At 42.8% G+C, this 26,554-nt stretch overlaps 1 long non-coding RNA gene across 1 annotated transcript; it reads left to right on the top strand.

Annotated features, from left to right (window-relative positions):
- The first annotated feature begins 465 nt into the window (after window positions 1–465).
- On the top strand, window positions 466–1,617 carry LOC134018324 (uncharacterized). Its single transcript, XR_009929920.1, has 3 exons — window positions 466–648; window positions 1,227–1,329; window positions 1,539–1,617. It is a non-coding gene; the product is annotated as an uncharacterized LOC134018324 (long non-coding RNA).
- Window positions 1,618–26,554: the final 24,937 nt, after the last annotated feature.

Raw genomic sequence — 26,554 nt, 5'->3', positions numbered from 1 at the left:
CAGATGACGAGCAATTAAACCAGATAATAAACGCTCGCCATCAATTCCTGTTTGTTGATGTTGTTGTTGTTGTTGCCGACTACGAGCAGAGGGCTCCTCTCCTGCCACCCCGGTGCTAACTAGTACTTCAGTACCTCACGAGTGAGGTAGCGATGAGTCTCTAACAGCACTTTGCCAACACTAAAAAGGCTCCCTGACTGCTCCGTGCATGGCAACAACAGGCTGATAATAAGGCACAGTGAATGTTAACAATTAGATCTTAATCAAACTCAGCTCGTCGCGGCTGCTCTTTTATCCCCGCGGGCTTCACAGAGAGGCAAACAAAGCACCACAAACTGTCGAGATAAAATACTACTTTGGCGTGGGTCGCGCCTCCGGGCTTCTAAAAGGCCAGTAATCTTTCTCCGCTGCTTGCCTAGGTGACGTTCGGTAAAGATCTCGGTGTTTGCTCTCGTATTTGGAGCGATAACGCCGCCCCTGCCTTCGCTTCGGAGGGCCTCGTTTCCCCTAGCGGTGGAGGGGTGATTCGGTGATAGAAGTGACGGAGAGGAGTTGAGGAAAGAAGGAAGGAGGGTCTCGCAGAGTTGTCTGAGAGATGTTTCCCGCCATGACGGTGTGGAGATCAAAAAGGTCCAACCGTATGACAGGGTAAGTGTTTCTGGGATTAAGGTCGTCAACTCGGGCTCAAACTCGGGTCCATTAGCCTTATAGGTAATGCGACAGAATTCGTCTTTGAACTCTTCGACAACACTTCTTGCAGTACACACAACAGAAACTGACCCCTGTGACCAACTGGACAATGTGTTTTACCCCTAATGCATTGTTTATCCGAGAAATTACTATGATGGCGTTCCAGTTGGCGTCCTTCATTCTGAAGGGTAGACAGACCATAATACTCATGGGCCTTGGGCTCTTTTGAGACAATGCCCTTTCATTTAAGGTCTATTAAAAGCACATATACAACTGTAGATGGAGTTTCCTGACCAAATAAACAAAATAAGGTATCAGAATATCCCATTACTAATCAGGACAGACTGGAACAGACTGGAAAAGATAAAACTGTCCTGTTTTTAAAAAAAGAACAAAAAGGGTTCTGATTTCCCATTCTTCGTGGAAAAATAGAGTCAGAGTCCTGTTTTGAAACCCTGTTTCCCTCGAAAACACTTTGAAAACTAAACAAAATTGACAGTGGTTGAATTTATTGTCCTCTGGTCTTTTGTCCTCAGCTCTCTGTTTGTGACTTTGCCATGGAAACAGGAGGATTATTTATCCTTACAGTGCTTTTACAATAACGTCCCTTTCCTGACTAAACAACAGAGGAAATATCAGGTCAAGTCTCTTTCCACTGCTCTTGTGATCTGGTCAATTCAGCCTCAGGGCTCGAAACACACACACACACACACACACACACACACACACAAGGCTCACACTCACGCACACATGCACACAGATCACCCAAAGGTATTACATAGCCAGTTATGTTTTTAAACTTTGTGTAACTTTTCCTGAACATTTCTTTTCTCACGGTTTGACAGCAGACACGGCAGATAATGAACAGCAGCACTAGGTGGCGCCAGAGTGTCCGGTCTCCTTCAAGTTCAACCCTACAGCTGTCAGGTAATAAACTCTCAGACAGCATAAGGTAAATACATGGACTAACACTGTACACAAGACACAAGGCACACAGCAGGCAACTCCAAGGAAAACACAGAGGAATATGTAGACGTCTGCATATGTTTGAATATGAACCTGACTTGGCCTGTTCTCTGTCTCTACAGATGGATGAGGACAATGTGTGAAAACACCGAAAGGTGCGTTATCTTCTGGAACTCAAACATTCAGGGTTCGAAATCATAGCATCCGAACTTCCACAAAGACATCATCCTAAAGCTATCATTTTTCTCCGTCCGCTATCCATCAGAAGAACGTGATAACCAAACAAATCCAGGATAAATATTCCTTGTGCAGACATCCGTGTAAGCCCTGGAAACCCCAGCGACGCGTGCACACCCCAGGATACTTTAGCTGCCTGCTTCTGTCCTTGTCCTTAGCAAGAGAGAGACAAGCAATTACTGCTTTAAGGAGGATGTCCTCATGGATGCTGCCTTTTCTCAGGCACAGTACCCTACTCAGTGCCAATAATAGAAAAATCTGACAATCCACATAAGGAGGAATAAGCAAGAAGCATGAGGTACATCGAAAGTAGATGTCACAATTAAATTACTTAATGGGTGAAAGTCCCCCAATATATCACATATAATTTACGTCAAGAGGCAGTGTAATAAAGACTTTGTAAAACTTACATTGAAATTCAATTAGAGTGTTGAATGCATAACCGAAGCTGTGAAAAATGAACTCATAGGGGGGCCCCCCTATGAGTTCACACCCGGAGGCAAAACAGGCCATTAATTTAATACATTCCATGTTTTTTCACTTGTGCATTTTTAAGTTACTGCATATTTCTGTACTAATGTTCTTAATACAATGAGAGAGCCTGCCAAGACCTGCATTTACGCACGCAGAGGAAAAAACTACGTACAGTTGTTACCTTAAGTAGCCAGACCACTTTTAATCAGTCAAGCTTGAAAAACAACCTTGGTTCAAAAAAAAAAAAAGAAAAAAAGACAATTATGATATTGTTTCATTGATTAGTTGATTGTTGAATATTCCTTTGCTGTAGGTGTTATTCAAAGCATATCAGTTACAAAAAAAGTTTACAGTTTGGCTACAAACTGTAAACCTGGCACATCTTAATTAAGATATTAGTGTTTTATCTCACAACAGTGGATCCGCACCCTTCAGTCACCCACAAAGCCAAAACAAAACAGGGAAGCCTTAGATCTCCAACCCCTTAAGACGAGAACTAATTAAAATATATTTCATTAATGGTTCTAACACAGTAAATATAAGTTTACATGGGGTCAACACACTTTACAACACATTGTGATTTGAAGAGTAATTACTGAGTAGCAAGAGCCATGATAAAATTATTCAAGAATTTTCTTCTAAGCAAAGTTGTTGGCTCGTCCAAGTTTGGCCTGTTTATCCCATTTGTGTGTCAACAAGGCTGGACTAACTGCTATAAACCGTGTGCATGACCAACTGAAAGTGAATGCTGGCGGAGTGGCTGTATTGATACGCTTTCCACAGTCTTTCTTCAACCAAGTAATCTAATTAAGAACCAGCTCTTAGTTTCAAGAAGCCGAGGGGATTTTTGTGAGGAAGGGTTATGAAGAAAAGGAATCAGACGATTCAAATATGAGTTCACTCACACGCAAGAGAGGGTCTTGGCTGTATTCAACCACAAGAGGTGTACAGTGTGTACAAGATGCTGTTTCTACTTAAGTACCATGCTTTTATCTTGTAAGGTGGCACATGTACAGAAGACACACTTACCCATCTTCACAGTGCGAGGATGCCTTGTAATGGCTTGTTTTAGCTGCACAGTCACATGCATGATTTATAAACATGAATTATATGTGCATGTAGAAATGCAAAGTACATTTATGAAATGCGCCAAGTAACCAGTGATGCAACTTTAGCATCCACTCAAAATGATCTAACGATTTCTTCTTCTTCTTCTTCTTTTTAGCCGTGCATTTCCATGGAGACCCATGTGAGAACAATCTGGAGAGTGTATGTGTGCTTTGAGCTCAACAAAGTGTTATATGATGTTAAGTGGACAGCTGTGGAGAAATACCCCCAATCGTTCTTTTCGGAGTAAAGACCAGAGTGGTTCTGAACACACAAGCCCGTCTGGCCCGTCTGGGCCGGAGGAGTAACATAAAACAACAACATATCCCTTTGAGCAAATCTCTAAAAATAACAGAATGTAGCATGGCAGAGAGCTGTTTCAGTGCATCAGAAAGAGGGGGAACGGGGTTGTTCGTCAGGAAAATCATATATTATTAATTGAAAAACTGTGAATGTAGCGCTTCTTTTCCTTGTTTCAGCACGCATTTTTCCATTTGTCTTGCAATGCTAAATTTTTTACGTTTTTTATTTTTCTTTTGTCCTCCACATTGCGTTGATGTGACATGTAATTACAGACTCCGCACCAAAACCACATCTGACAACACTTGGTGTGCAAATGAGAGCATTTCAGAGAGAGAGAGAGCAGTCACCTGGGAGAGAAAAGCAAGGAAAGTATCTAAATATTACATGCGCCGCCCCGGAAAAGTGACAAAATCATTTGAATTAACACTAAAGATGTGAAGACTAATTGAAAAGTTTCTTATTTATTTATATATGTTCCGAGAGCTCATCATGGTTTCAAGAACAGGATGCTCCTTCAACAAACACGGCATCTTGTCGGCCTGAAAAAGACCAGGAAATGCTCAAGTGCTGATTTGATTTATTTATTTTTACCCAGACGGAGACTCAAGAGCTTTATACAGATTTTGCCATTTGGAGGTTGAAATAATGGATGGAAGACATTCATATTTAATCCCTGCATGTTGTGTGAGGGGTAAACATGCTGTTGGAAATGTATTTGCTCTGCTCAATGCTGTTTTTCTCATTATAGGGATGTATATAGGGAGCACTAACGAGCTAGAAGTGCATCAAAACAGACATTCTTACATCAGAACATGACTTTTCAATAATATGCCTTCCCCAAAGCCTCTAATTTCTCATAGGAAAAAGTGGTGACAAGCTAAGTGGTTGAAGTTTCATGCCGTAAAAAGATGTCTCTATATTAATATACTAGACGTGGTCAATTGTTTGACAAGGGGATTAATATTTAGTTTTTTTACTTTCTCAATGAGCGTGAGGTTGTTGTTGAATGCAGTAAAGCCAGTTGAAGTTGTTGTATGTTCTCTGAAACTAAACAGTAAACTAAACAGAGCTAAAGACAGAGTTGGTTAGGTGGCTTTCATCAAGGAAGACCTCAATCGATTTAGCCAAGTCACACTTCTGAGACAGGAACATATTCCAGCCTTGACGACCCTAGCCTCGATCCAGCCCACCGTGTTTGGACCCAGACAACGAGCCACAGATCCACTGACAATGTGTTCTGAATCATTTTTAATAAGTCGTAATTACACGGAGGGTATCTACGATTGTGCTCCGCAGCCCCTTCCGAGATGAAATATGTTACAGCAGGGCCTGATGGTAAAGGATATTGCTTGCCGTTCATACATAATTGAGCGATCTTGAATGTCAAACCAGTGGGAGCAAACGTAGCAGGAGAAGCAACAGTACACCTCACCACAAAGTACACAACATCCTCTTCCCTCAGAGCCAGTGAAGAGAGAAGAACATGTGTTATGCGGTGTGTGTGGCAGAGAACCCAAAGGAGGTGTGTGTACTGTGAGAAGGTTTAGAGTTTTGAGCGCACTTCGCTGCAAGGGTTAGAAGATATGGTATGGATCCCAGCATGCGCCGTGGCAAGGCCACTGGTCTCACCCTGCTAGTCTTTACGTGTTCCTCTCGCTGCTCAGAATGATCATTTTTGTAGGGAGGGAATATTTAAAGGCTTGTCGTTTTTCTTGTTCTGTAGTGGCTTGCTCTCTCTTCTTCTCCTTCTCTCCCTCTCCTATTTTTCTGTCTCTCTTCTTTCTGTCTCTCTGTGTCTCTGTCTCCCTCTCTCTTTCTCTCTTACCCCTTTTCTTCTCACTCTGGTTCCCTCCCTCCCCCTCTCTCTCTTCCTCTGTCTATCTTCTCAGTAAGTGTCTCTCTGCAAGTCGGAGGGAGGGGAGAGGTCTGTAAAGGCTGACTTAGTTAGTCAGTGAAATACTGAACAGCTCTGGCCAGAGACTATTTATTTCCTTTTCAGCCACAGTCTCTCCACCCGAGATAAACGACTGGCTGTCTCCCGAGCAAAGAGCCAGCTTTATATTTTTGACGTTTTCGTGTTTAATGTGTTGTGTATTTTATATGGCCCATCTTTACTCTCGCCCCTTTTTGCATTTTCTTTTAAAGCTCAAATGCCGTTATTGATGCTCTGCCTTCAGCACATTATGCATTATTTGTTAGTAAGCACCATTTTTGCATATTGACGGTAACAAGAAAATGCATGTATGGAAATTCTAATATAAATTGACTTATGTTTAGGACCCTGGATTCTGCTCGCTAAGCTCTTCTGAGAGTAATATATAGTTCTTTATATTGCTAATCCTGGGGAGTAGTCTTTAAGACTCCGGCTTGAGGGAGGAAAAATGTCCGGACCTTTAGCTTTTAAAGACTTTTATCTTATATTACCGGAGTGACAGATTGTGGCTCTTTCTATCTATTTTATGCTTTGTTTCCAGAGGGCCAGGATGAGGTATGTGGCCAGGAGACGAACGGCGAGGTTGATAAGGATGGAGGGAGGAAAAGAGAAGTGTACTCTGATGTGACACAGCTTTATGATGCTCTTTTTCATTTGGCTTGAGCAGTTTTTATGATTTCATTGCTTCGGTGAACAGGGATGGTGGATCGAGAAGGAGAACCACATAGTGGATACAGAGGCGGGTGACGCTCTGAAAAACACTGGAACCTTCTGGAACGCAGGCTGGCTCTCTGCAGCTACGACGCTCCATGGACAGCTGTGATTTCCAAATTTCAGTGCCGATTTAAACGTGCATCGTGTTAAAAATGTTTCTAAATGATGGTCCAACTTGGTCAACCTGAGGTAGTATTTAAACCAAATCTGTCTCAGGACTAGGCTTTCTGTTGTGCATATACAAGTATGTAGTCATTAAATATTTATCTGCCAGACATTCTGCTTGATAGGCCAGCAGTGTGACTGAACTGAGGCAAAGGGCATTGAATCTGAGGCAACAATTTTTTTTTTAAATCGGTGCCAAGTTAACCATAATCCTCAGAATATTGCTCTTTGGAAGCATAATCCTGATCGTCGAACACATAATTTCATGATTTCCCCCGAGGAGAATCTAATCATGGCAAAGGTTAAACAAACAAGATCTGATCTGCATAAGGTATGATCTTAATCAAGATCTTGGGCTCTTATCACTGATATTTCAAACTTTATTTGAACAAACTGTCCTGCTCCTTTCACCTTTTCACAGCATTTTCGTTTTCGCTCTGACGTAACGTGTTTTGTCACGGCGGCAGAAGATGTCCGTCCGTGAGACAGTGTGAGCAGCAGAACCCAGGGCCCCTACACACCTTCACTGCTAAGTGCTCATGCCCTCCGGCTACATACTGAGATTTCACCACCAAGGTGGCTAGCAGCTCTGACAGGATGCATAAGCAACTGGAGGTCATTTCCTCCTGCACTTTATACTGCTGCAACACAGAAAAAACTGTGCTGTTGAATAATACATGATGTTAGGTACTGTATACAATTGTTGTCATCATTACAATCAAGATAAAACCTTAAAAAGTCTGTCTGCCCGGATCAAGCTGAGACTGTTTTGTTGTCTTGACGACCGTGTGGATGCAGCCTCTTCAGAGGACAGCCCTGGCCCTGTCTGCTCCACGTCGGCCATGACGCGTCGGCCATGACGGGACGAGGCGTGACGTGACGAGCTGACACACCGAGTTACATCACCGTCCACTTCGCCCTCGCAGGAAGAGTTGAAAGGTTGAGATTGTGATGAATCCCCCGCTCCCTCCCTCCCTCCCTCCCTCCCTTACCTTCCCTCCCCCCTCCCCTCCTCCCTCCTTCCCCCACTCCCTCCTTCCCTCCCTCCCTCCCACGCCCCACCCCCTGAAAACACAACTCTTACAAATTAGACAAAGGCACCAAGACGGCTCTCAGTCGCCCAAACCTTCATACTGATGTGCAGTAGGTGGCTTATGAGGCTTATGTTTTTTTAAAACACATTAGTTAAACCATAAACCCAGTTCATGTACATCCTGTGCAATCCTTCCTGAACAATCTCCATATTGCGATCCCAATAAAGATAGCGGTGTTTTAGGTATCCTGCTCTCAGAAAACAGGACCCTGGCTGTCTACCTCCCAATGAGGTTTGGATGTTTTATTCTCTGCATCTAGGATGCATAAAGGCTTTATAAGGCCCGCTCGCAGACTGACCAGTGTGGAATCAGGCTTTCTGAATCTGTTTAAATGATTTTAAAGGCGTATTCCGGTGGGGTTGGGTGGGCGGGGGGCGGTGGAGGAAGGGAGGTGGGGTGTGATTCTCTGATTTACTGCATCCCCCCTCTTATTCCAGATTGATGCTTTGCCGTTCTGTCCCTTCCTGTTTTTACGGCATTGTCTTGTATCCAGAGACGCACCCCCCCCTCCTTACCCACCCCCATAAAGAGCCTTTTAACATTTGCTTGCTTTTCTATAAACAAAGGACAAAAAAACTGTTAAAAGAACTTATGTAAATTAGTTCCACGTTTACAGGATTCCGAGATATTTACACAGTGAGTGTAGTCGATTGTGCGTGATACGAATGAGTGAGGATGCAACACATTTTATTTTTCTCCCTTTTTTTTTTTTTTTTTTTACAAAATGCCTTTTTAAAGGAACACATTGATTAAAAACTGTCACGTACAATTAAAGACTCAATTAAAGAGAACTTGCACACTAATATTGATATTTTTGTAAACATTCCTCTCCCTTTACAACTGTTATAAATGCAAGCACTAAGACACATAGTGGCCTGTATAGCAGAAACACTGTCAACAAACAACTCACTGAACTTCATCTCTTCAGCTTTGTTCACACTGTCAGGGACACAGTATTTCCCCTAAACAAGGACATGGCCTAAAAGCAAGAACACAAGTTAGGGGGGCAGGTAGGGCATAAAGAAAGACATCCATTTTAATCAAATGTTACATGCGCCGGCTCCGAGACCCTAATACAAGTGGGCTTATTGCGAAGCTCTCATTTGGACAAACAGGATGACTCCATCCTTCTCTAACTATCACCCCACAGCCAGTGATACAGGGCTGTAAAATGACTGATGTTTGTAAAAAGCGACATTTCTGCCCGGTAAGCAGTTCTGTAAGGACGCTCTAGTTTTTCAGTACGGGTTCCTAAACTGCCTGGCTAATGCATCCTGACACTTTGTTTTCATATCATTACAACATTATCCTCGCATCTTTTTGAGTGAAAAAACACTAGTACTTAGAAAGTCGAAATTCATAAATAAATTCATGTCAAACTGCACTTAATATTGATTTTGTTAGTGTACAGATTCAATAATAAGGTACCCAGTGCATGAATATTTAAATATAATCATCATTTCTGCATCTCCTAATGGCCTCTTCTCCACTACACTCAATTTAAACACAATTTAGAAGCTATAATGTATTGAAAATGACTGGAATTCAGCAATAAATCATTGGAGAGATATTGTAGTCCTTGTATGAGGTAGTCTGGTATCAGTACCCCTGGGGGACCCGCACAATTAGATTCCTGTTTTTTAAACTTCGAAATATACCCTCCTGCAATCATTTCTCCAGCATGTATTCTTTTCCAGCTCATTTTCTTTACCCCGAAAATTCCCTATAGAAACGGGGGAAAATACAGCCACACTGACTAAACAACAGAGGCCCACCCCAGAGGGTTCAAAGGTCAAATCACAGGCATCAAACCATGATCTCAGACCCTCCTAAAGCTATGCTAACAATCCTCACCAAGCTACATGTTCCTATAACACAGCTGTGTGTGTTATATATGGTCCTGGGTTGGAAGCCGGTTGTTTTTATGCTTGTGATGTTCACTTGTTGTTGAAAGCTAATGGATAAAAGTAAGTGAAGGAGAGTAATGCAGAGTTTAAGGCAGGCAGCATTTCAAGCTGGTGGGAATGAATGAACCAGAACACTCTGAGAGGTCTGAGGTCTGTGTGTGAGGTCCATAGGATGCCATCAATAATTCAGTCTGGGCTTTGCCCTTTTAGGGAGACGTGTAATATCGAGATCATTTAGTCCATATCGTTTAGCGAAACAATTTAAAAACATGTTTGTTTTTCAGCACAATTAACGTTTTTTGGGGGTAATTGTTACCAACCCCCCCCCCCCCCCTTTTGAAAACCTCACACATATCATAATTTACATCTCTTGTGATTTGATCATATTAAAATACAGTATAAAGAATATCATATACAGTAGGCCTCCAAATGTAAGACTAGGATGAGCCTATACAGATGTCACACAGTCAGAGAGTAGCAATCTACTCTGGGTGGTGGAGCAGAGGATGGTGGAACACAAGCCGGCATGCATATGGGCCCCATCAGGCTCGAGACAGAGACCAACGGCTCACAGGCTTCATCCGCTTCCAGGGTAACAGCTGACAACCATTTCCTGTTGGAGCTTCCGCAGGACTCGTCATCATTCTCACCAAACCCATGTGGTTTTCTTGACTCGCCCCCGGTAAAAAAAAAAAAAGAAACATAAAATATGTCCTTGTTCAGCACTAATAATTGGCGTTTCAGAGATATTTGTATTTGTTCCAGCATCCTTTGCAAACATGTGGATGTGATTTCAAGTAAGAAATATGCTGTCTTTTGTACACGTACACAAACAGATCCTATTAGATGAGGGCTTGCTAGAGCGTGACCACTACTGGAATCGACTCCTCGTCGGTAAGGTAATCAACAAGACAGCGACACTTTAATTTTACTTACTTCACTTTGTGTATCACAAACGATCACAGTTGGATCTTCGTTTTACCGCCGTGTCTCTACACCGCGCTGCTTACGTGTTATGGGGCTCGAAGACTTTGTGTGGCTTTGCCGCTCGGTGATCAGAGCGATGGGTATTATGTAAAGGTGGCCTGGCACAGCCGGCTAATAGGCTCCCTGTCTCCATAAGTTATGGCTGTAGCCTTTGGTGCGGCAGGGTCGCACATAAAGGCCCTCTTTTTAATTCACAGTCACCCACGGTCAGGCTAAATGGCTGATGGCGGAATTGGAGGCCTTCGTTTATTCCAGTACACATACACTTTGTTCCAAAAATGGCTATTGACATTGATAAAGGAGTCTGGGCAGGGTTTTTTTCCAGGAGTTTTTCCCCCTCGTAAGGTTAAATGATGTCGACGAATAGAATATTCCTCACAAGGAAACGTTAGTCCAGGAGAGCTCAATGAATTAAACTCACACATGTTACGCAACATAATCACACATGTAGATATTTTTTAAAGGCTGTTGTGAACAGACATTAACGCTGTTATGAACATTTTAACTCACGCCTTTCTTACACCAAGGCAGTCACTGATGCCAGATTCTGAGTAAGAGAAACAGGCGGTGCCCAAGACGTTGTTGTGAGTAGGTTTGTGGACAATTAGCGCAAATGTATCATGCACACACAATGTAACACGTACAGCTGGAAACAGTGGTCAATAGCATTTCTCATTTCAGCTTCATGACATGAAAGCATAGCTTGGAAAGGCTTTCACGCAAATTGTGTGTGTGTTCCTGTGAAGTGCCTTAAAACAAAGAGGCTCAAGCTGGCTTCTGTAGCCAAACACTGATTAGTAATGTTGCAGAATCCTGATCTCTGCATTTCTGAGCAGTTCTTTTGTACAGCACTTCCTTTTCAGTTTCTTGAGTACATTATAAAAAATGGATAATTCTTTGTAATAGCCTCATTTCTGTCAGTTTTTATATTTTAATCCGGTTTTAAGGAAAACAAGGTACATTAATCAAATATGACAGAACACACTCTTAATGTAATCATGCAGGGGAACAAGAATTGCAAATGCCTCCCCCCCCAGTCTCCCCGTCCCTCTTCAACCCCAAATGTACTTCCATTAATGTTACAAAATAAAATAATCATGACCATTTTAAATAGAAATCAGCTACACAGAATATTTTAGGATCGGGTTTGTAAGAAATGCCTGAATGAGGAGGCTTTACATCCAGGCACCACTTCTCAGAGAACAAGCCCTGGCGTGCAGGGAAGAGGACTCATGGCAAACGCGAGACGACACACATTTCGCCCCCGGCCTCCTTTTTCTCCGCCGATCAAGACGGAACACAAGTTTTACTGTGTCAAGAACTAAGGTTCTCCTCGGCTCAAACAACTCTCCTCTAACGGTGAATCTGCAAGTCTCGTGTTGTCTCTGTTGGGGAGACAGACAGAGCATGTCTGAGATTTCCTTCTCAGCTCAGCTGAGATTTGAGGGCAGGCGGTGGAACTCGGTGTCACAATGGGCCCGTGTCATAATAGAGATGTTTATGGTGGAGTTTTTTTTATGGAGTATTTCACTGTAGGTTAGGAGGTCACAGGTTCGAATCCCCCATGTAGCCCTGCTTTGTTTAAAAGCTTCAGCTAAATGAACTTACTGTTACAACAACAGTGATAGAGGGTCTGGTGTGATCTGTGAACTGGAAACATAGACAGCCTGAAAGCTTTTTAGTAGGATCCTGTCTATTCCAAAGTTAGATGCTTATTCAAGAACTGCCATGAATTTTGACACAACGGTACTTGCACTTTCATGCGCAAAAACATCTCAAGTGCCTCATCAAGAGTTTGTTCTCCTCACACCCATCAAATCAAATCAACATTTATTTGTATAGCCCTTTTTACACACAGGCATGTCACAGAGGGCTTCACATACGCCCATAGAACTTCCCCTCAACCAACCTAAACCCTCAAGGAAGACAAGGAAAAACTCACTACAGGAGAAAAAATGGAAGAAACCTTGGGAGGAGCAATTCAGTGAGGGATCCCCTCCTCCAGAGACGCCCCATCAAGTTGGGACAGGACATTTCTGAGCTTTTGCATCACCAGCCACGACTCATCACAAACCTACAGAGGTACAGAGGAACTGGATACTAATTAGGTATCACCTAATCAATGCTTGGTTTAAGGATGTGAGTTTTGAATTCGGAGGGGGTCTTAAATGATCAAAACAAAGTAAAAGATGTGTGACCCAAGCATGAGAAAGACAAATTAATATTTTAGTTCACAGGAAATAAAATTGTTCAGGTAAAAAAAGAAAGAAATCTGTTTCTAAAAGGTCCGACCTTGGACCGTAGAGAGTGAAGGAATCCTACAGAGGGTACCTCGGACCTACTTAGCGAAAAGCAGATAATTCGTTAATGTCACGCACTTGTTGGAAATGGCAGATAAATGGATTTCAGCCATTATTTGTCAGCCTAAGTGAACTGAAGGAGGAAGCGTTACGGAGAGGACAAACCCAGTTATGACTGATAAGTGTCTAAAAGCTAATGAAGGCTGTCTGGGCCAAGGTCAATGGCTGCTAGTGAGGTGCCTGTGTTACTTCCATATCCCACAGCTTTAACATAGAGGAAATATACATTGAGCTTTTAACACCTTGAAACACGGAAGAGACTGCAATATGAAATATGGGCTTGTAATGGCTTTTTAATGACGGGCCTCCAGTCCCCTGTTCTGGCCCGAGATTGGAAATCAGAGGTGAACCTTGATATCACTGCACTAAGTGCTTGTAATGCACCGTAACTTCTGGCCATCCCGTTGAGTGAGACGGTTCAGGCCAGGAGATAAGTAGTGACTGGACGGACCGGGGAGTGAGGGGGGAGCGAGGGGGGAGTGAGGGGGGAGCGAGGGGGGAGGACACGGGTCCGCTTGCACACGTGTGGCTTCTCAAAACGAAACTGTGGAGAACGAGCAGGAACATTTCAATGTATTCATCAGAACCAAAGTTCAGTTTCAGTGTTTATGTCAGCACCAACAAGGCTAAGTATCATAGCTTCCAAACTATCACGTCTGTCAGAACCAACTAACGACCCTCACCTGGACACTTCACATAGTATCGCTAAGACGTAATTACAAAATCCTTCCGATAAAATCATAAAACGCCACAACAGAGACTTCTGAAAACCTCAGTGAGGGATTAGTTTACGTGACAGTTCCGCTTGACAATCCCTCAAACACTGTTGCTGAGGTTTAGGAAAACTGACCCCTCCGGTTGTGGACCCCTCCAGCCAGACCCCCGACCTCAGCACAGACGGTTACTAAAGTTACAGAGCGATCATGACTAGGCAACACCATCAGCGACGCCCGGGTGAGATGGCTTCCGTTCCTGCTGTGAGTGTGCTTAATGTCCTCTAAAGACCTATATTACACCCCAATTAGATGGCACTCCTGTTTCCTTACATCAAGGGCTTGACTCCGCTGGCTTGTCACCCTCCCTATGCCCAATCAATTTCATTACTCCAGTTACAGCCCCAGCCCCAGGAAAGCTATGCCCTTAAACTTCAGCTCCTTCTCAGATCGATCAATAGCCCACGTCCCTGCCAAGGTTCCATCTAAAGTTCATTTATTTCAAGCCTTCATATAAAACAAGACAGAGCATCGATGCAGGCCCACTTTGTTTTATTTGACTGAGGATTTCCAGTCCCCCATCGTCCCCCATCCAGCAGGGCAGTTCTCAGAACACTCTCGAGGATTCCTTCCTGGGGTGGGGTGGGGGGGTAACTGCTTCCTGTCTTGCACCACTGTGTACTGTACTGGGCATGTGCCCAAAGTCAACCTCCTGTTTGATGCTGTTGATATGGTGATATGGGAAGATCACAGTGTCTGAAACTGAGTTACGTTTTGTTCTTTTTTTCATTTTTAAAAAGGTTCACAAGCCATGTTGAATGCTGGCACAGTATTAAGGTTATTTTATGTCACGTCTAGTAGGAAAACACAAAAAACATTCCTCAAATAAAATACAGAAGACATGTTCGATGGGTTTGCGAATGTTTAATGATACCATAAAATTATATCATACGTTCAGACGGGAAAATAAAACATCTCCCAAGATGTTAGCACAATCTCATCCATCCATAAACTAGGTTATACTCCAAATAACTCCCAGAATTCCTTGCACACCTGTGGGGAGTGTCCCTCCTCGGCACTCCCCTTAGACTCCAGAAGTACCATGTACACCAACCAGTTAATTAATTTCAATGATTAATGGAATATTATGCGCGTATGCTGTAGGTGTAGTCAGTGGAGATGCCAAGCTTTGTGCACAATTACACTGTGGAGTTAATAGAATGTTGCAATTAAAATTCATGGGTGATATATTCTGATGCTTCTCATAAAAGCTTGGACTTTCGCACTTTTATAAACTTGACTCGTTCAGAGTTCAGAAACTTTCACATTCACAACCATCAGTAGCCATAAAAATTTTTTTTGTCACCTTTACTTTCCATGATTGCAAAGACAACTTTGACTTCAATTTTCAGAAGGCATTTTGCTTTTGCAATAACCAGGTGCATTTGATATGAGATGAAAACTTTAAACACACAATGTTTTGTTCCCAGTCAGGATCAATTTCTTACCTGAAGTCTGATTTGTTATCTAGGACACACCATGACTGTCTGACTTAGTTCCAGTCACCCAAGAGTGCTTTTTGTTCTTGTGAGTCAAAGCTGACTGTCTAAACCTGGAAAAGTAGACTGCACTCTCAGCCGGCCAATCACGGCCTCATTTCTGTCACACGAGTGTGACATCACAGCCTGTCACTGAGACTCTGAAGTTCACCCAGCATTTTTTCCTTTTAATTACAACTGTCACTAACTATCAAAGAATTCTGAGAGAGCGATATATCACCGTTCACCCAGAAAGGCCCCTTCCCTGTCTCATTTGGCTTGTTTCTCTGCAAACAGCAAGCTCAGTGGAGTCGTTCAGCAGCCTTTCCAAATCAATTGTTTGATGGTGTATCCTTAATTGAGTGAGACGTGCGAGAAAATTTAAAAAGCCGTATTTTTGGTGTATTTTATGTTACTCTAGCTGCGCGCAGTTAGACCCTGGTGCGCTTGATTTGGCAGCGACAGGCGCATCTCTGGGAGTGATTTCTTCCAAAGCTGGCCCAAATGAAACCATCTTGTTTTAATCAGGGGTTCTGGCGCTGGAACCAGCTGAGGGAACAGCCAGGGCTTGGCAGCAGGCTACGGTGCAGACCATGGCACTCGTACAAAATACACAAATATCTCCACGGTAATTATGTGTCAAGTTAAACAAGCAATCGAGGACTTGGGCTGAATATGTTTGGTGTGTGTGTGTGTGTGTGGTGGTGAGGGGGAGGGGGGTGGGGGAGGGGGGGAGAGGACGGTGTCTTAGTCAGACGCCAAGGACCGCGAGAGACCCCCAGCAAGACAAATTAGGCCATCAGACTTTGATTGGGTTCCACGTTTTCGGGAGCATTCCAGCCAGCGTTAATGGGCCGCATTGTAACTGTGAACACTCAATGGATTGAGTAACATCATGTGGTCTTGGCACGTTCTTCCTGAATGGAGAGAGACTCTTCCAGCTCACAAGAGACGCCTCAAAGCCTGGGTGGACGGCCAAAGGGACTAAGTAATTGTGAGATCATTGACTTGTTCTTTTTTTTTGTGGTCTCTCATTTTTACGGGCACATTTGTAGATCTACATTGGCAACAGCACTCTGAAATCAAACAGGATCGCTGTCTTATTCCCTGGTTCAGCTGTGAGACTGCTGGTAAGTGAAGGGATAAAGAGTTCGCTGGAAAATAGATTTTTCAGAACATCTGTATCTTCTGACCTGAAAAACACAATATCAAATAAAAACCATGAACCCACACAGAGGCCTTATTCACTTTATGAAATACTAGCAATAAATACAATAAAAAAATATTTGACAGATATTAAAAAGTGGTGCTACTGTAAGTAGCATTACCACAAAGACAGGGATTTCAGTCTTGAATTTACTCAGATTTAAATTCCCAGAAGTGAAAACTGTTGAGAGGAAACAGCCCAGTCCAATGTACCGCACCTGTAGGCCTACAAGTTACAAATTGTGATTAATCTTGAAACTTAAAACTTCAGACTGAGGGGTATTTAAAGAAGCCTATCAAAAACAACTTTCTCTCCCTCTCTGTAGATGGACACAGCTCCTCTGAAAAGAATAAGCTCATTAGCGAAACAACAGCTAACAGTAGATCTCCTTGTCTATTAGTGTTACATTTCCCCCCTGTATGACAGTGATTTATCACAAATATTAGCTTGGACGGTAGACCTGTCTCTGAACACTTCTATTCCTGCTGTGACAACCATTAAATCACCTGCCACAGCACTGCAGCTATACTAATGCCACTGTTCCACCTCTTTGCTGCCTGGCGGTTTGTACAGTGAGAGACTGGCTCATGCATACATACTCTCCACATTTTCTGTCATTGAGTTTTATTCAGAGACAGAGTGAACTTCTACAGGAAAAGAGAGAACTGTTACTTCTCGTTGAAGTAAACTTGACACTACAGTGATTTTTTTGGTGTAAATTTTCTTTCAGACGCTAGATTTGAGAGAGGAGAGTAATCCTGGAAAGAACAGACAAAACAAAGGAGACTCCAGATTTGTGTTACACTACAAACAGTGTAGGATGTAAATGAATTTGTGTATGTGTGTATGTGTGTATACCGTACGTGCGTGTTTGTGGTTTTGTGTGTTTTCTCTGTTGTGTCAGGCGTACCACTAGAGCATTGAGCTTCAGAGTTTCACAAACGGTGCGTGGACAATTCTTTCTCTCCCAGGCTTCCTGGTGCCCGGGCTCCCTCCAGCTCGTATGGTCTGAAACCTGCTGTTTCCTGAGGTGATTGTCTCCTACCCCGGAAAAAAAACAAACATCTTCTCTCTTTCTGTTTTCTGCTTCTTTTTGAGTCGCTTTCATGAGGTGTTCTGGGAATTAAAAGTGAAGTCAAGTAAACAGCGGGGCCGGGATCCATTTCTTATTTAAATGATCATATTGTTTGTGCCAAAACCTTGATTTCCCTTCTCACTCTCTGAACACACAAAGACCACTTTCCCAGGTGTCTGCTACAGATGGTGATAAAAAGGTATTTGCCTTTTGAAGGTATTGCCTGGGGTTTTCCTAAATCTATTATTTAGGATATACTTGGCAGGATTTCTATTATATTTAATTTTCTCAAAAACGATCTCAGGTTCTTGGTTTTAAGAATGTAAACAGCCCCCTTGTGATAATGCTTTGTGAGTGCTTTGTGAAGAGTCAAACATCTCTGATTCAATTTCCTAAAAATATTAATTTCTTGTCTTAACCACATTGACATCAAAATAGATTTTAAGCTTTCGCGAGGTAACGATATCAATGTTTATCTGCCTTAAACAATACCTATATTATAATTTTAATAAAGCAGAACTTGAAACAACATATATACTATGACTTTAATAAAGCAGAGCTTAGAACAAGCCCAGTAATATGACACAGGCCTGTTCAACTGTAGGGTTAGAGAGCTGCTGTATATGTGTTGAACAGTAGGGGGCGCTTTAGCCGTGCTGTATTCAAAGTAGACTGTAGGAAGACATGCTCTCTTACCCTATAAGATAGAACAACTTCTAAAATATGCATATAGGACCTTAAATCTCAAAACCCTATCATGTGAGGAAAGGTTTATTTCTACCACATCTAAGTGTATATCATAATGACAAATAACCAAATCTACTTGTTATTTGCCAACCATGTTGGCCTGTAGGATTATATTTTACTGAAAAGTGTACAGATTTATTTCAAATTACTACTACAAGTTACAGATTTATGACATTCAGCAAGCTAGGCTAACTTTAGCAGCTTCAACTATAAACAACTTATAAGGGGTCATTGACTAGCACAGCAGTATTTTAAACCTATTTGTAATTTCATAATTTATTACACTAAAGGCTAAGAGATGCAACCTTGATATCTTTTTAAAACACAACAACAGCTTACTGACACAGAGTGCCACGGCATAGCAACGCAGTCTTCTTTAGAGACCACATCTATGGCAGGGGAGGCAGCTTGTGTGGCCCCTCTAATGAACCGGTTAGGGTATGCAAGGGTATGCAAGGTTATTGTGAGTTAGGCGCGGTAATTAGATTAACAAAAATATGTCTTCATATGTGGCCATTTCTATGTAAATCCTGCTCTCTGCTGCTCTAATCTTTTTAAGCAATTAATAAGATGGCGCATATGGTGACATATCGAGTCAGGGTCAAAGTGTTGTTACTCAAATTTCGTTTCATTCGCACATAGCCAGACGGACGCCTGTCCTAATGATAGTCAATATTGTTAATGACAAAGAAAGGATCCTTTTAGGACACAGACATCCTTAAAGTTGTCTGTCTCTGCTTTAAGTCTGAAATCAAGAAAGGTAGAGTGTGCAATTGCAGCAATCTGCTGATACACACTAGAAGAATACAGTACTTTATCAATATAACGAAAAGGTAAGCTTCAAGGACTCCGCATTAGCAGTTTACCTGTGTAATATGAGTGTGTGCCTCCTGAAATTGGAAGATGGGGAGGAGGGGGGAGGGAAGGGGTGGGAAGGGAGGGGGGGGGGAAGGGTGGATTCTCCTTGTTTAGTATTAAACACTTTACAGAAAATGAAACCTTTCAAAGATACCAGTAAAAGACTGAGATGCATCTGTCTATTCTGTATTAAGCCATTGCTATCAATACAACACCAGGGTAATACATTTAAATACAAGTCCTATTATTTTTATTGTTATTTTGCATTTTCTCATTCCCGGCCTTGCATCTTTGGCAACCAGATGTGTCTCCACATTGAAGAATTATTTCTCCTCCCCAGAGTCAAATAAATGCAATCAATATGAGTATTGCTCTCAGGCCTTGAAATATTACATTAATGTTCCATGTGGTGACATTTTAGCTGGAATTTTCAAATACATCATGACGGCTCAAATTAATATTTATCAGTGAAAGGCTTTTATGCTTTGCAAAACAGTATTAGCGTGAACTAGAATAATCTTGTCCTCTAAGCATAGGGAAATGGCTTCCACAGTGATCATATATTTGGCATTAACAGCTCTATCAAGGTAATGTTCTTGACTTCCTGTGCTCCCAAAAGATGTAGGCTGTGTCCTTTTCTGATAACCCTGTAGCCTCGGGAGTTCTCCCATGTCTTCATCCAGTACACTCCACGATCGGGAAAGACTATTGATGACTTCCTCTTTTATGATTACAATTATTATTTTATAATTTTTTAAACGGGGGATGAGTGCACTGTCATAGACCATTGGCTCTTGATCATGAAAGTTGTTTGTTGTAGCCTATGAACTTAGTGGTTTGCATGGTGTTACACAAAAATATTTTCTCCGTAATTTTAAAGGTTATAAGTTTTACATTCTGCGTCACGCAGCATCAAGAGCCTGCATAAATGTTGTTTATCTCGACTGTAGCCTATGCCTACTGTTCGCATCGCAAGACGCAAAAAGAAAACTCCAGAATATGCTAAAGTTAGCCTGTCGCTTGAGCTTACATAGTCCTTTGCCAATCGATTTCTGAACTATATTTTCATGAAGGTGAATATAACCCATAGTCTACAGAAGCCTATACCTTTGCCAATAACGTCCATCTGTGATGTTGTTTGAACGCAGCATCACTTCACTTGACTGAGGGAGAATGTTGTGGTTAAGAGAAAGGGATCTTTGGGACGTGGCGTTGAAAATTATTTATTCAAGTAGACTACGTTAAACAAATTACCCTTCCTCTCTTTGCTGATCTGGGCAAAATGCCGCAAGAAATTCAGAAAAGATCGATTCCTCGATATGTAGCCTACTTGAACTCTCCAGATAAAGGCCTATCCACCTACACATTGCTCTTGCTTGGGCTACTGTTCAGCAAAGACATTTGATGGATATTATGTTTAACGCACCCACCACTCGCGATTTCTTTGCTAAGCTTTGCAAGAATCGCCCAGTCAATGTAGGGAATTATGCATCACTCACCAGAGGGAATTGCATGCTATCGTTTATAGATCGGGTTTAAATTATTCTTGTCATTGAACCCAAATTTATGCCGCAATTGATCTTGCAGGGAAAATATGAAACGATTTGGGGTTGCTCGTGGTTGACCCTCGGGTCAAGGAGAATTTAACATTGGTGTTATTGAGCGCGCGATGTCTCTTTTTGACCCTCTCGAGTCGTGCGCGTGCGGTTCGTCCTGTCAACTTACTTTGAATCTCAAAGCCCTGGACGCCGAGTGCATCTGAAGCTTCATTTAGACTAAATATTAATCTAAAGTAACCGTATTTAACAAATATATGTTGTCTAGGCCACGGCGCAAAATATTCAAGATGTTACGTTTTCTAACATAAGACAGAAACAATAGATATCAACAAGTCGTCGTTAACCACCACGGTCGTCTGTTACAACCGTTTTTCTCCCGTTCTTGAATGACGACCACATCTGGGATACATGACAGGCATCGATAGCCGCAGGCTAGGCTACCATACAGAAACTGTAGCGTTTGAACTTCCCGAACACAATAGAACAAAAGCTATAATAATCTGCGGAAGGATACTGTAATACAGGATATAAACTGTGAGAGGATGGATCTATTAAAAAAACAATTTGTTGTAGAAAGAAAAGTTTGTTGGCCAACAATGGCTAAAGGTCCAGAGGAGAATCAAAAAGTTGAAAATAATTTTATCACTTATCCCAAACCCTGGTATGAAGGCTACAATGTACAAATAAATTGTTTATATTCTAAAACTAGTTCCATACAGAACCTCTTTCAGGTCAGAAAAGAAACTACAAGCGTTCCAGCCAACACCTCACGGTTCTATAATGGGTTCTACATGAAACCTTCCTTCCAAATATTCTTCTGTGTCCTCAGAGGGGTTCAACACAGCACCCTTTTTGCCTTCCCAGCGTATACTACCAGCCCCAGGCTGTTCCCAGCGTATACTACCAGCCCCAGGCTGTTCCCAGCGTATACTACCAGCCCCAGGCTGTTCCCAGCGTATACTACCAGGCCCAGGCTGTTCCCAGCGTATACTACCAGACACCAGGCTCATCCTAGCCAGTCTCAACCACTCTCAGCTAGCCAGGCCGCCAGTGAAGCCCCTCTCTGTGCCCCCAGCCTCTCTCAGCACACAGAGCACACCAAGCCAGGTGTCTGTAACGCATTCGCGACCAGAGTTCCCCAGCGGCCCAGTGATGAGGAACATCTGGAGCGCTTCTGTTCCGCTACTTCTTTCCTGTCCCCAATATGACCAGGCGATGTAGCTAACAGTGCGATGCATGTCGACACATGGCTCCCGGGGTCCCCAGACAGGGGTAGGAAGTGCTCCAATATTCATACCTGGCAACCCACCCCGACCCTCCTCGCCCCCCCCTTGGTGACTTTGTGAACAGGGTTCCCATATGTATAGCTTATGTCAGGTGTCAGGGTTCTGAGCCCAGTTCCACTGGGCTACAGCCATAGAGATGTACACATAACAAAGATGGCCTCCGGTCCTGATGGAGAATAACATGTAGCATGTGATGGCAGAGGCTGGGAGTGCAGTAGGAAGCAGGTGATGGACTGGATGAGACTTGGGCTTACATTTACATTTAGTCATTTAGCAGACGCTCTTATCCAGAGCGACTTACAGTAAGTACAGGGACATTCCCCCAAGTAGGGTGAATTGCCTTGCCCAAGGACACAACGTCATTTTGCACGGCCAGGAATCGAACAGGCAACCTTCAGATTATAAGCCCGATTCCCTAACCGCTCAGCCACCTGACTCCCTGACTTTACGGGACAGAGTGACCGAGAGTGTTCAAAGCAGATCTGTTCGTGGCATGAAGACTGGTTCTGTGAGTATGACGTCATACAAAGCTGATCAGTTGAATGCAGACCGTGTTTGCCCACGCTAACCGGGGCTCATGGGACTTGCATGTGCATATCAGTAGCTGATGAAAAATGCTAATTGTGTGTCTGCATGTTGTTTTCTGAAGACGAGGCCCCCAGATTGTATGTAAGTGTCAAACACCTGGGACTTATACCTGGTATAAGTGAGTTCGTTACATAGATGAAACGTAAGGATCCTTTTAAATGAAAAACCAGACACACACTTCAGATTAGGATCTATACCTCAAGATAACAAACGTCTTTCGTTTTTGAAAGCGTGCAGTGTGAGACTACCCCAGTCAATGCTGATTGCTCTTCCCTCTGGAAGGTTGCCATGATGCCCAATTGACTGGCAACCACAGGGATCCAAAACACCCTCTATAGAAATCAAACAATATATAGAAATGTGCAATCCTGGGATTTAATCTTCCTACTGCCATCCATTTATATAATGCATGAAACAAACCCCAAATTAATTTGCACCTGGGCTAACCTAAGTAACAATGTAATCTCACTGATATAGCACAATGGCAAATGGATTTCTGTCTCTTGTAATTTTATAAGAAGCACTCTGGAGGGTCACCTTAAAAGATGTCGCTATTTTTTAAAGCCCAAACTATCCTTTGGCCTGTCAGCGGAAGAATCTTAGCAATGCAATCTGTTTTGTGCCATCGATTTGCCTGGTATTGCTTTTTGTCGCATGGTTCGCCTGTTAGGTTGGCGTGTATTGGCAGAGATGACTAATTTTATACCCAGATGTCCTTAATAAAGTTTGGAGTATCTGTTTACTTGAGTGCTATCTAGTCCTAACAACTTCCTGACTGGTGTGGAATGATTTGAACCCTGGTAAATGTTAAAGGAACAACATTACATCTTGCATGATACAGGCTCAGCAGAATATGATGATGAGTCTATTAGTGCTCCTGCTAATTCTTCTACCAAAGCATAACGTGGGGAATTGAAACCGATGGCTCCTACTTTGATGGTTTTGGGTTGACAAACTACGACCCGTCTAATAGGACTGCTGTGGATTTAACATGATACGAGCATTTCAAAAAATGACAATTTATACTAAAAGGCTTTATGTACGACTTCTGAATTGGGACAAGTACTGGTAGATCTCTTCAAACATGCAGGTAAACAGTGACAATTATCCTCACAATGAACCTGACAACTGGTCAAAAAAAATGAAGTACATGTTTTTGTACCTGCCCATTCCTGTCACAAAAAAGCAATGCATGCGAGCCTTTAAAAGTCAGCAACTTTATATTTTTAAATTGGACCTTCATCTGACACTGTGTCCTCCTGCACCTGTTCGGCCATCAGTCACACATAAGAGCTCCCCCACCGTTGTCCTATATTCCCACTTACACCACAAATCCACTCAGCATTTCCAAAACGTTTTCATATGTCACATGGCCCCTTCCAAATACCCTCTGGGCTATAACTCAGTACCTAAATTTAGGCAATATATTAAGACCCCCTCTCGTCCTCTACCCTGCCCAGAACCCCTTCTCTTTTTTGCCTTTTTTTGGGAGCTAAGCTCGGCATCTAAACCGTTGAGGAATGAAGGACACCCCGCGTATTTCTTTCTTCGAATTACGACAACGGCTCCTGTCCTTCATTAAGGTCACGTTGCTTACGCAACGGACTGATGATTTAAGGAGTGTTTTCACAAACGTCTGTAGTTCAGACGATGCAGCTGTCAGAAGGGGGTTGTTTGGGAATTCACTGTTTGATGTAGTTTGAAATAGACAAGTAGTTAAAAATACATATTTTGAAAAAAATAGTTTGGGGTGAAACACATTGGAGACAGCTGCCTGTAGTTGACCAATTAGTTTTTGTGTGTTTTTTCATCTTTCTTTGTAGTGGTGTCCTGTCTGATCCTCTAAATTCAGACCTCACAAAATGAGATAATATCAAGATAATGGTTGTGGTCATAACCGGAGGGAACCATAACTGTTGTTGCCTGGCGATTAACCCCCCCTCCCTCTCTTTGCCCCTTAATGTGATACTCCAAATCACAAACCAGCCCCCTCAGCCCAAATGCCCCCCAAGCAACTTGATCAGATGGCTTGTTAATTTCCTCATTTCAGAGTTTTATGGATTTTCCAGTTGCTGCTCTGTTCATAAGCATTTCAGCTGACCCAACCCCCCATACCACCCCCCCCCCCTGCCCCCTAACCACCACTACACACCCTCTTGTATGTCAGCGTTTTCAGTGTAGGAGGAATCGAGAGCTCAGAAAGTTTATAAATAAGCCTTCTATCAAGTTCCACAACAGGTGTGACTTCTCCATGTCCTAAAACTGAACACTTTCAGTGGGTGCTATCTCAATAGTGTGGAGGGGGGCGGGAAGGGGGTGAAAAGGGAGTTGGGGGCCGGGGGGGGGGGGGGGGGGGCGAGGAAGGGGGGGTAGAAGTGGTAAAGGGGGAATGGGTAGGGATCAACTATTTAGTGCCATATTATATAGAAACACAGACGGGGCTGGCAAGGCAAAGTCAGCTCAAACATGTGGCATGTGTTGGGTTGTTTAAAGAATGAAGTTGCCCTTTTGTCTGAGTGCCTGTGTTTTTTTGTTCCTTTCTTCTGCCAGCACGGTCGACTCTCTGAAGTATGACAGCATATTAAACGAGAACACTGTGCCAGCACAGCAGGTGTGGCTAGCCGGGACAGCCATGTAGAGTTCTGACCCTACCAGGGAAGTTTGGGATATTCAACTGGGCTTTCAAGGATACATCCATATCAGGTGATGAATACCTAACCCACGGGGTGACGCGGTGTAGAGCTCCACCCGTTCCTTTGCTATTTCGACAAGCCACATGATGTTGTGGGAGGGGGTTTTGGCAGACAGTTTGAGCAATACCTTATTTTTTCGTTCTTCAAGTTTTGACATGAAGTTATTTATTCCAGTGGTGGGATGGTGTGTGTCTTTGTATGTGTGTGTGTCTGAGGGTGTGTGTGTGCATAGGGTTAGAGTGGTTAGTCACACAGAGTCGTCACACTCACACGCAGCTGTAGTTACACTATTTCAGAGGGTATTTTTTGTTGTTGATGTGAAATGAAGACATGAAGTTTTTTGTTTTGTTTGAAGATACAATGTCAACTCCAGAGTCTAGTTTATTTCACGGGTTCACTCATGGGCGTATCTAGCACTATTTGGGGCTGGAGCCCCCCCAAAAGTTTCATTAGCCCCCCCAAACATTTTTTATAAAAATAATTTAAAAAATCTAAATCTAAATTTGTTTATTTCTCTTCCTTAAACCCACTAGAGGACACTATTTAAAAGGATATTTAAAAAAAATTCTTCTGGGGGGGACATTCCCCCAGACCCCCCTAGTTTTGCTGGGTCACAGGAAAAAAATAGGTTTTATCTAGGGGCTTAGCCCCTCCAAAAGTGGGAACCTAGATTCGCCCCTGTGTTCACTCCCTTCTTCTCGAGAACTTTCTGTCGTGTTTCTCTTCAGATGGTTGTGCAATTATGGGTAGTTTTGGTCACAGTCGGACAAAGAGTGCAAAAGTGGGAGAGAACAACTGGTTTGAAATGAACTGTGGTATGAACACCTGAGAAATAAGAGACGTTTACACACACACAGGGTAAAGGTGGGTAAAAAGTGCTCCTACGAGTCACTCTAATGTCCTTAAATGTCCCTGCCCCCTGTCAGCTGAGAACAAAACGGAGGACCAGGTGAGTCAGGAATGAAAGCTTGCTGGATTACTTTACATTATTTTGATCAATTATTCAGACGTCTCAATTGCACCCATGATGACTTGATGAGGCATGCCAAATGCTGACCTCCCCAAATGTGCATACAGTACATGAACAAACACACACAGAGAGAGACACACACCCACACACACACACAGGCATTCGAACATGCGTAATAATATACACTCTTGCAATAACTACACAACATTAATTTCAGCTCTGTTGATTGAGTCAAACCTGAGAGCAATGTTGGTGTCAGGGCGACCTCCCTAAGGTCAATTCCGTTGGGTGCTAAAGCCAGTCACGTTTAATGCGTATGTGGCAGTACTGGGAGATAAGCAGCTGAATCGACCTGGTAGAGTTGAAAAGACAGAGTTAGTGCT

This window comes from Osmerus eperlanus, chromosome 4 (assembly GCF_963692335.1).
Source record: "Osmerus eperlanus chromosome 4, fOsmEpe2.1, whole genome shotgun sequence".
Classification (NCBI taxonomy): Eukaryota; Metazoa; Chordata; class Actinopteri; order Osmeriformes; family Osmeridae; genus Osmerus; species Osmerus eperlanus.
Note: the sequence above shows the minus strand (reverse complement) of the source record. Positions and strands in the feature narration are given on the sequence as shown.